Raw genomic sequence first — 10,105 nt, forward strand, 5'->3', positions numbered from 1 at the left:
AGTAGAAGTGAAAGTCAACTATGGGTCATATTGGTAGAAGATATAGTGTTCGACTCCGAACCTATGGAGATTGAAGATGATGCCTCATACTTGAAGATAGTGTTGGATATAGAGAAGAGATTGCACCTTGATGAAGAGAAGATTAGTTGATGACCTTAGAGCTTGGTGGGATATGATTTAAAGCCATTTTTCCATGCTAGGTATGTTATAGAATATGTGTTTAAAGTTTTGTTTTATTCCGAGTAGTGGAAGACCCTCAAATCCCTGTCTTTGGCTTTACTGACAGCCTGGGTCGACTGGGCCATGCTACCCAGCCAATCGACCCAAAGATGCTGAACTCGAACAGAATCTTCTGTTTTGAGTATCTTGCTATATATACCCCATGACTTCGTGATTTTAGTATCCCTAGCCTCCATAACACTTAGAGAACGAAGGGAAACCATCTCCAAGCCTCCAAGAGTGAAGAAGAAGACCTAATCTTGCAATCTTGCAAACTCTCTCTCTTGTTCTTCAATTAAAGGTTAGTATTCTATCTTTTGTATTATTGATTTATTCTTTCTATGATCACTCTCATCTTTGAACTGAGATTATGATGAAGATGCTGCAACCTTGTAGTCATATTTTTACAATCTCTTTTCATTCTCTTGTGCTATGATCATCTCATTCATTCTTGACATGATTCTTATGATTTCTTCTTAAACTATGATAATATTCCTATTTTGATTTATTCTAGCATTATAGATGCTTCTCTATGATTATTCATGCCTCTGATCTACTGTGTTCTTGTACTAGAATGAGATCTACTCATCTCTAGTTCATCTCTTTCATTCATAGCATGTTTCCAATGAAAACAATGATTTTTACCAAAATAGAAACTATGATTCTAAATTAGTAAGTAATGGTTTTAATGGTGGTTTGATATCTAAATTATGCTTTTTAGTCTTAGACTACTGTGTTAGACATTCTCTCCAAGTTTCGTCGCATTCCGGTTTGTGTAGCATAGGTTTCGGATCAAGATTCTCTTTTTATTTTCGAATTTGCTCTTGGGCAGATTGCCTGGGTCGACTAGAGCACTCAACCCAGCCAATCAACCCACAACAGCAAAATCTGATTTCTTCGTCCGATTCGATTCGATTCATGCTTATTCTTTTAGGACTACTTCCTAATGATTGTGTGATGCTATTCTAGGGTTTGTTTGCTAACTTTGGATTCATCCTCTTGTCCGTCCGGAATACATTCGAATCTATTTAAGGTAAGGAAGTTGTTACCATATTAACATAGATTGCATAGATTTAGTTTTTAATTTGGGAACTACTTAGATTTGCTACAGTTATGTTAGTTTCTATTATGATATGAATGCTGCAAGTACATTAGGATCTTATTTCCTTATTTACTTTATGTACTTGATTATGTATGAATACTTACTCATGTATGTTTCTTATTTATTTAATGTGTCTTATTATACTCTTTCATATGATGAGATATCTGTCGTGGATGATATTACTGAATTATGATTATGATTGTTTAGGTATGATCTGGGATTGGGGAATGTCCTTTTGACATTTCTGTCCTTGGACCTCATTGGGAGTAGTATGGGATATTTCCAATGTTTCCCTTTGACGTTTTCCCGGATTATTTGTTGTCATACCTAGGACTTGTCTAGCAGTGTTTGGCTAGGTTATACCCCTGTTATATCTGACTCAATTCGGAAGGGTACTGAGACCGAATGACCCGTGGTAGCAATGGGGATTTATGGGCGCTTAAGACCGGTAACCAACCCGTGAGGGGACATGAATCACATTGTGGGGGCCATGTATGGGTAGAGTTGCATATGGATAGACTTGGGCTCATGGGCGTTCAAGACCGGAAACCAACCCGTGAGAAGACATGAGAGCTTCCCGTTTACTATATGTGGATGACCTATAGGGTTGATGACTCCGTAGTTTGGGACTATGCTGACTCTAGTGTGAAGGATACCGGAAAGGATTGCCAGGGGTGAGGAATGGACGTATCTGGATTTGAGTTGATGTAACTAAGTAGAAGACTTGCATTGGGCTAGGCTTTACCCTGACATGCGCCAATACTTAGACCAATGGTGATGTGAGAGAGATGTGACTTAGCCCCCAACCAAGGAATGTCCAAGAAGGATGCAAGACCCAACTACCACCGGCAGACCCAAGATGCTAAGATGCCTGAGGGGGAGTGATTGACCTACCCAAAGAAGTATGGTGCTATGAATTAAAGCATATCTGCTTATAGAGACCAGCATACATAGAGTTAGACTCATACATGCATTGTTTGTCTCATATCATATCATCTTATGTTTTGTTTGTGTTACTATGTTATTTATGCTATTATGGAATAACTTGCCTTGCTGAGTTTCTTTTGAAACTCACTCCTTTTTGTACAATATCTTTTGTTAGATTAGTCTACAGGTCTTGATGGATATGAAGCGCAATATGAGGAAGAGTAAGATGAAGAAGCGTACCATACACAAAGTGTTGGCGACTACGAAGATTACTTTGAGGATTCCTCGAGTGGTCTCTCTTTTTACCAAGATTAGCCCTACTGTGGAATGGGAGCGTCTGAGCGTAATCGATGAAGTCTATGTTTATGAAGACATCCTTTATAAAGTAGAAAAGACTCTAGTTTAGTTAGATTATATCTTTCTTTCTTGTCTTTAGAATCAGTTGTAACCCCTTTGATTTTTGAACTACATTCCGTTGTACTCGTGGAGTGAGATTCCGCCTCACTTTATATTTGATTATATATATCTATTGGTATATTTTCCGCACTCTGATGATTATCCCGTTACTTTACTTTGATTCATTTGAATAATATTGTTAACATTGATTTAGTTTTGTTCTTGATTATATTGTTGTGAATGTGGGAGGTTGATTTTACTAACTACTGGATCTTGTGGACTGTGGATCACACACTCGGGTATGCCAGATAGGGTACCGGCTGGGTGGATGTGACATCGGCAGTGGCTGAAGTATCGGTTCAACTCGACCTTTCAGTCAGGATTTTCCCCAAGGAAACCACCATTCGGGTAAATTTCCTTGTGGTTCGAGAGTTTCCGGCGTATAGTGTTATACTCGGCAGACCGTCCTTGACAAAGCTAGGAGCGGTGGTTTCAACGAAGCATATGAAGATCAAGTTCCCCACTAACAAGGGAATTGGTTAAGTATCTTCTGATTAAAGAATCTCCCGACAGTGTTACATAGTGATATGGAGAAAATATAATCGAACCAGGTTCATCATCTCTTCCATAATCTCATTCTTTTCTTAAGGGTTTATGATCAACATTATAATCTTAACCCTAATCCTTGATAAACTCCTTTTGAAATCCTAATTTTACCCTTTCTAATCACTTTCTTAACATGATTGAATCCAATTCTCATGACGTACTTGTGTTTGAATTCTGATTAACTTCTTCTAGGATGAGATCTGATCATCCCTAGTCTCTTTCGTGATTTCATAGTATATTTTTCATCGAATTCTAGGGTTTTCACCCAATTGGGGAAACCATGATTTCAAATTAGAAGGTAGTGTTTTTAATCATTATTAAGACCTAATCTATACTCCTTTAGTGTTGGAATACTGTTCTAAAGGTTTCTTCCAAGTTTCATGAAGTTTCGAATCTTGTAGATTGAGTTTCGGATCAAAATCCACTGATTTGCTTTGTACTGACTCAGTTGGTCAACTGGGTCAATAGACCAACCAATCGACCAAGCAAGTTAGTAGCTCTGTTTTTTGCTCAGTTTGATTCGTTTGCTCTTCAATCTTTTAGGCTTCTTTCCTAATGTTGTATCCATGATTGTCTAGGGTTTATTTGTTAGGTTTGGAACCTCTCTTTTTTGATCTTTGGATAATCATCAATGCTAATTAAGGTAAGGACAATTATCTTCATAATGACATAGATTGCGTGTATGTTAGTTTCTGATTTTGGAAACTCTTAAATACGATACTGATATTGTACTTCTATTTATGATGTACTGTTGTAAGTATAGTAGTACCTTACTTATGTTTTCTTTTTCATTATTCAAGTATGTTTATGCATGCTTACTCATGTATGTTGTTAATGAATTGATCATGCTTTTACATATTCTTTTATGTGATGAGATGTCGGTTATGTATGATGTGACTGATCTGAGAATATGATTGATTAGGTATGATTTGGGATTGGGGAATGTCCTTTTGACATTTCTATCCTTGAACATCGAAAGGAATAGTATGGGATGTTCTCCGAAGATGCCCATCGACGCTTTCCCGGATTATTGGATGTCATACCTAGGGCAGTCTAGCAGTGTTTGGGTAGGATGTCCCCGTTATATCAGACCCGATTCGGAAGGGTATTGAGACCGAACGACCCATGGTAGCAATGGGGATTCATAGGTGCTCAAGACCGGTAACCAATTCGTGAGAGGACATGAATCACATTGTGGATACCTGAAAGGGGCCATTTATTGGTAGGGTTGCATATAGTAGACTTGGGCTCATGGGCGCTTAAGACCGGTAACCAACCCGTGAGGGGACATGAGAGCTTCCCATCTAATGTGAAACCTAGCCCTAACCTTGACCTGGAAACCCTGTTGTTTGTAGGTCTGACAACCCAAAGTAAAGCAAGAAGTCAACTATGGGGCATCCCAGTGGAAGACTTGGTGGCTGGCTTTGAATCCATGAGTGTTGATGTCAGTGTTCCATTTATGGAAACTGCACCCTAATGAAGATGAAATTAGTTGATAGACTTGGAGTGCTCTCTGTCATGGTTCGAAGGCTTTTCTACCTACTAGGTAAGTCACTTGGTGTGTGTGCAAAACCCCTTTATGTTTGGATTTGATCTGAGCCTTCAATTCCCTATTTTGGATTTGCTGTTCTAATTGGTCGATTGGACCAGTCGACCAATCCAATCGACCAATGGGATCTGATTTTGCTAATTAGGTCTTCGCTTGCTCTATTTAAGTCCAATCTCGAGTCTACTTCGTATTTTCTGCCTCCAAACTCTTTGGAACGTACCAGATCCCTCTGCAAGTCATCTCCCTTGCATCCTTCGTGATTATCTTGACTAATCTTTGTCAAAACTCGTGCTTTTACACAAAAAGGTATGTGATCATCCTCTTCTATGTTTCATCTTTGATTCTTCGTTACTTTTCTTTCCTTTTCTGATTGAGGACAGTAGTAGTGATGTTGTATCTCTGTTGCAACTATCATTATACTCATTCCCTCTCTTTTCCTAAGGATCTAAAGCTTGGTGGATGATCTTCATCAAGATCATCACTCGCTTTTGAAGGAAAACATGTATTCATTCACTTTCCTTATTTAGATTCATGTTCTTTAGTCTTAGATCTATTTTTCTTGAAGATCTATGCATGCTTTTCATGATTTCTTTATCACAATCAGTTATCCATCATCTTATTGTTCTTGTCCATGATTTTTACTATGAATTCTTCAAGAACCATGATTGATTTAACAATGGTAACTTTTGTTTCCTAATTTATAACTTGAAGACTTGATATGATTAGTGTTTTGAAGCCCTCTATATACTAGTATATTGCCATTGTAGTTTACCCCTTGTTTAGTACCCTTCTGAACCACCAAATTCAGTTTCATATTCTTAAATCTCTGATTTTTGAAGGCCACTATCTCTGTTGGTCGACTCATTGGTCGACTGAGGCAGTAGACCAAGTCAATCGACCAATGAGTACAACAACCTCATATTTGGTCTGTTTTGGATGTTTTGATATCTTTCCTTCTAGGTATCTTTCCTAATATGTTATATATACTTGTTTAGGACTTTCTTCCCAAGTTTAGTCAAGGTCTTACTTGATTCCCTAAGATCCTTTGCGAGTTATATAAGGTAAGGATGGTTATTTCCTTAACTACATAGATTTCATATTCAAGTTTCTATATTTGAATCTTGTTAGTTTATTTCCTTGATTATATGCTTACACTGATATATTACTGATGTAACTACCTTGATTACAACAACATTACTTTTTTATATTAAATTGATTCATGTATGATTTAATTACCAAATATATGCAAGTTGGATGTTATTATTGATTTCTTTCCATATAAGAAGTTGCCATGTATGTGATGTTATGGATTTATGTTTGTGTATGATTAAGTATGGTTTGGAAAGGAGAGGTGTCCTTTTGACACTTCTGTCCTTGGACAACTACGGGAATATTATGGGATGTTTCCGGAGATGCCCTTCGAACACCTTCCTAAACTTTTGGATGACATATTTAAGACTGTCTAGTAGTGTTTGGCTAGGATGTCCCGTTATGTCAGACCCTAATCGGAGGGGTATTGAGACCGAACGACCCATGGTAGCAATGGGGATTCATGGGCACTTAAGACCGGTAACCAACCCGTGAGAGGACAGGAATCACATTGTGGATACTCGAAAGAGGCCATTTGTTGGTAGGATTGCATATGGTTAGACTTGGGCTCATGGGCGCTCAAGACCAGTAACCAATCCGTGAGGGGACGTGAGAGCTTCCTGTTTACCATATGTGGATAACCAATAGGGTTGATGAGTCCGTAGTTAAGGACTATGAGGACTCTAGTGTGAAGGATACCGGAAAGGATTGCCAGGGGCGAGGAATGGACGTATCTGGATCTGACTTGATGTAACTAAGTAGGAGAGTTGCATTTGGCTAGGCTTTGACCCTGACATGAGCCAGTACTTAGACCAATGGTGATGTGAGAGAGTGGTGACTTAACCCCCAGCCATGGAATATCCCGAGGGATGAAGGACCCATTACCAACTGATGATGAGTGAATGAGACCTTCCTAAAGAAGTACAGTGCTATGACTTAAAGCATGTCTGCCAATAGAGACCAGCATACATAGAGTTAGAATCATATTGCATCATGTGTTTCATATCATATAGCATTTTACTTTGCTTTGAATTCCTGCTATTTATGTTGTTATGGATTAACTACCTTACTGGGTTTCTTTGAAACTCATTCCTTTTGTGCAATGTATTGTTAGATTTCTCTACAGGTTCTGAGTATCATGACTACTCGTATGAAGAAGCGCAAGGAGAAGAGGCATATCTCCAGGAAGGTGATTGCGGTTACGACAATTACATTGAAGATTCCGCGGGTGGTTATGTTGCGTATGATGCTTAGTCCGACCATAGAGTGGAAGTGCCCTTGCGCCATTTTTGAGATTTATACTTATAGAGATGTTGTCTATAAGATTGAGAACAATTTAGTTACTTATTGTACCTGCTATTGGGACTAGTTTTCATTCCTTTTCCTTTTCTTTTAGTACTACTTTTCCGCTGGTTGTAGAGTGGGATTCCGCCTCACTTTACTTTATTGATTTGACATTCTGATTGTCTATCGTACTCAGATTACATATGATTTATTCTTTCCTTATTTGGATATTTTGTTTATCTTTTCACATTGATTATTATTGTTCATGATTATGTTATTGTCTATGTGGGAGGTTGATTACCTCGATACTTGATCTTCGGGGCTGTGGATCACACACTCGGGTATGCCAGGTATGGTACTTGCTGGGTGGATGTGACATCTATTATATGTGGATGATCAATAGGGTTGATGAATTAGTAGTTAGGGACTATGCTGACTCTAGTGTGAAGGATACCGGAAAGGATCGCCAGGGGCGAGGAATGGACATATCTGGAACTTAGTTGATATGACTGAGTAGATGACATGCATTGGGCTAAGCTTAACCTTGACATGCACCAGAACTTAGACCAATGGTGATGTGAGAGAGCGGTGACCTATACCCCCATCCATGGATTGTCTCGAGGATGGAGGACCCACTACCAACCGGCATTATGAGATGAGACCTTCCTAAAGAAGTACGGTGCTATGACTTAAAGCATGTCTACCTATAGAGACCAGCATACATAGAGTTTAGATGCATACATACATTGTTTGATTCATGTTGCATTGCATTTTGTTTCGTTTTGTAGCATGTTATTTATGTTGTTATGATTTAACTTGCCTTACTGAGTTCATTCGAACTCACTCCTTTTTCTGCAACCTCTTGTGTTAGATTCCTCTACAAGTACTGATTACTATGAAGGGCAATATGAAGAAGCATCAGTTGAAGAAGTGTACTACATACAAGGTGCTGGCTACAATGAAGATCACATTGATGATCCCACGTTTGGTCACGTTGCGTACTACGATTAGACCTAATGTGGAGTGGGAACGTCTTAGTTGGATTGATGAAGTCCACTATTTTGAAGACGTTATCTATAGAGTAGAAGACTCTTAGTTTAGTTTGATTTCCATTCCTTTACTTTCTTTTGAGAACTTTTGTATTCTTTTAGACTTAAGTGCTACATTCCGCTGTAATTGTGGAGTGAGATCTCGCCTCACTCTACTCCTTTTTTATGTTTACATCTGGTATCATTTTTCCGTACTTTGATTTTACTGTTATTCATTTCCTTGTTTGGATCTTTTATTTATAATATTACACTTGATTTTATCCGTTCATGATTATGTTAATGCTTATGTGGGAGGATGATTTTCTCGATACTTGATCTTCGGGGCTGTGGATCGCACACTCGAGTATGCTAGATAGGGTACCGGTTGGGTGGATGTGACAGAGTGGTATTAGAGCCCAAAGTTTAAGAAAATCCTAACCACAGAAACAATAACGGAACATTCGTGAGTCATAGATCAAAAAATGACTCAATTACTCTTAGAAGTGAATAATAGAACACTTGGACTAGAAACTTAATTAATGAAGCATAATTTATTATTTGAATAATACACAATAATTATGATTGAACAAGTGTCATATAATGCAACAAAAGGAAAGTGCATAATACACAATAATAAAGAGAAACAAAATGAACTTCATTAATTTTAAGAAAAGTTTACAACGATTACATCTGATAAAGCATAATGGAAAATCCTAAGTACAATCTATCTAGGTGATCTCCTCTAATCTCTGAATGCTCTGAAGTACTCGGCCATCTGAGTAATCTGAGACTCTATACGCTCCTGCCGTGACTCCATAGCACTGTACATCTGCTCCTATCTGACTTCCATCCTCTCTAACATGGAAGTCATCGATCTCATCTGTGCACCCAGATCCGAAGTCTCTGGAATTGAGTGTGAAGGACCTCCAGTCTCAAAATGTAATGATCTGGGAATCTCATGATGCTCTGGATCAGCCTCATGCATCTTAGTATCCTCTGCCTGATCATCAGAATTTGGACTAGCATCACCCTCATTTGCTAGAACCTCATCCTCATCCTCTTCAGTATAGGATATTCGGTACAGCCTTCCATTATGCATAGTAAATCTCGACGCTCGTACCCGAAACCTTTGGGCCTCCTTCACGTCTTCTGGTAATTTTTCATTCCGAAGATATTCTACGATTGGGTCCATCCAGTAGTGCTCAGCTTCGATATAAGATATCTCCTTCTCTTGATTGCACAGGAGAGTCAGCTCCTCTATGTAAACCGAAGGGTCGAGTGTCTTTTCCTTGGCATTAGCCAATCTTGAGAGTTCGTCCGCCATTGTGTTCTCCTTCCTTGGGATCTGACACACCTTCAGATCTTTGAATTCTTTTTGTAATGCTCGCACAATTTCTTGTAATTCTGTAATCGGGGCTCCTTTATGCCGTACTCTCCCTGCACCTGATTAACTATCAGCTGCGAATCACTGTATATAGTGACATGAGCTATCGCTAGAGCTTTCGCCAAGCGGAGTCGGCAATCAGAGCTTCATATTCAGCATCATTATTGCTTGCTTCAAATGTGAATCTCAATGCGTACCGAATAATAAAACCTGCTGGACTTTTAAATAAAATACATGCTCCAGCTCCATGCTTATTGCTTGAATCGTCAACGTATATTTCCCACATGGTTGGAATACTTGGTTCGGTTTCTTCTTCCATTGGGGTCGTGGTTTCCACGACAAAATCTGCTAACTCCTGAGCCTTGATTGTTGTGCGAGATTTGAAATTCACTTGGAATTACCAAGCTCAACCGACCATGCTACCATTCTTCCCAACAAATCAGGTTTATGAAGAACTGTTTTCAAAGGAAAATTTGTTAATACCTCTATCGGGTGTGCCTGGAAGTATGGTCGTAGTTTCC

The sequence above is a fragment of the Hakea prostrata genome, unplaced genomic scaffold (assembly GCF_041222555.1).
Source record: "Hakea prostrata isolate BN-2017 unplaced genomic scaffold, UWA_Hpros_2 contig_26, whole genome shotgun sequence".
NCBI classification, from domain to species: Eukaryota; Viridiplantae; Streptophyta; class Magnoliopsida; order Proteales; family Proteaceae; genus Hakea; species Hakea prostrata.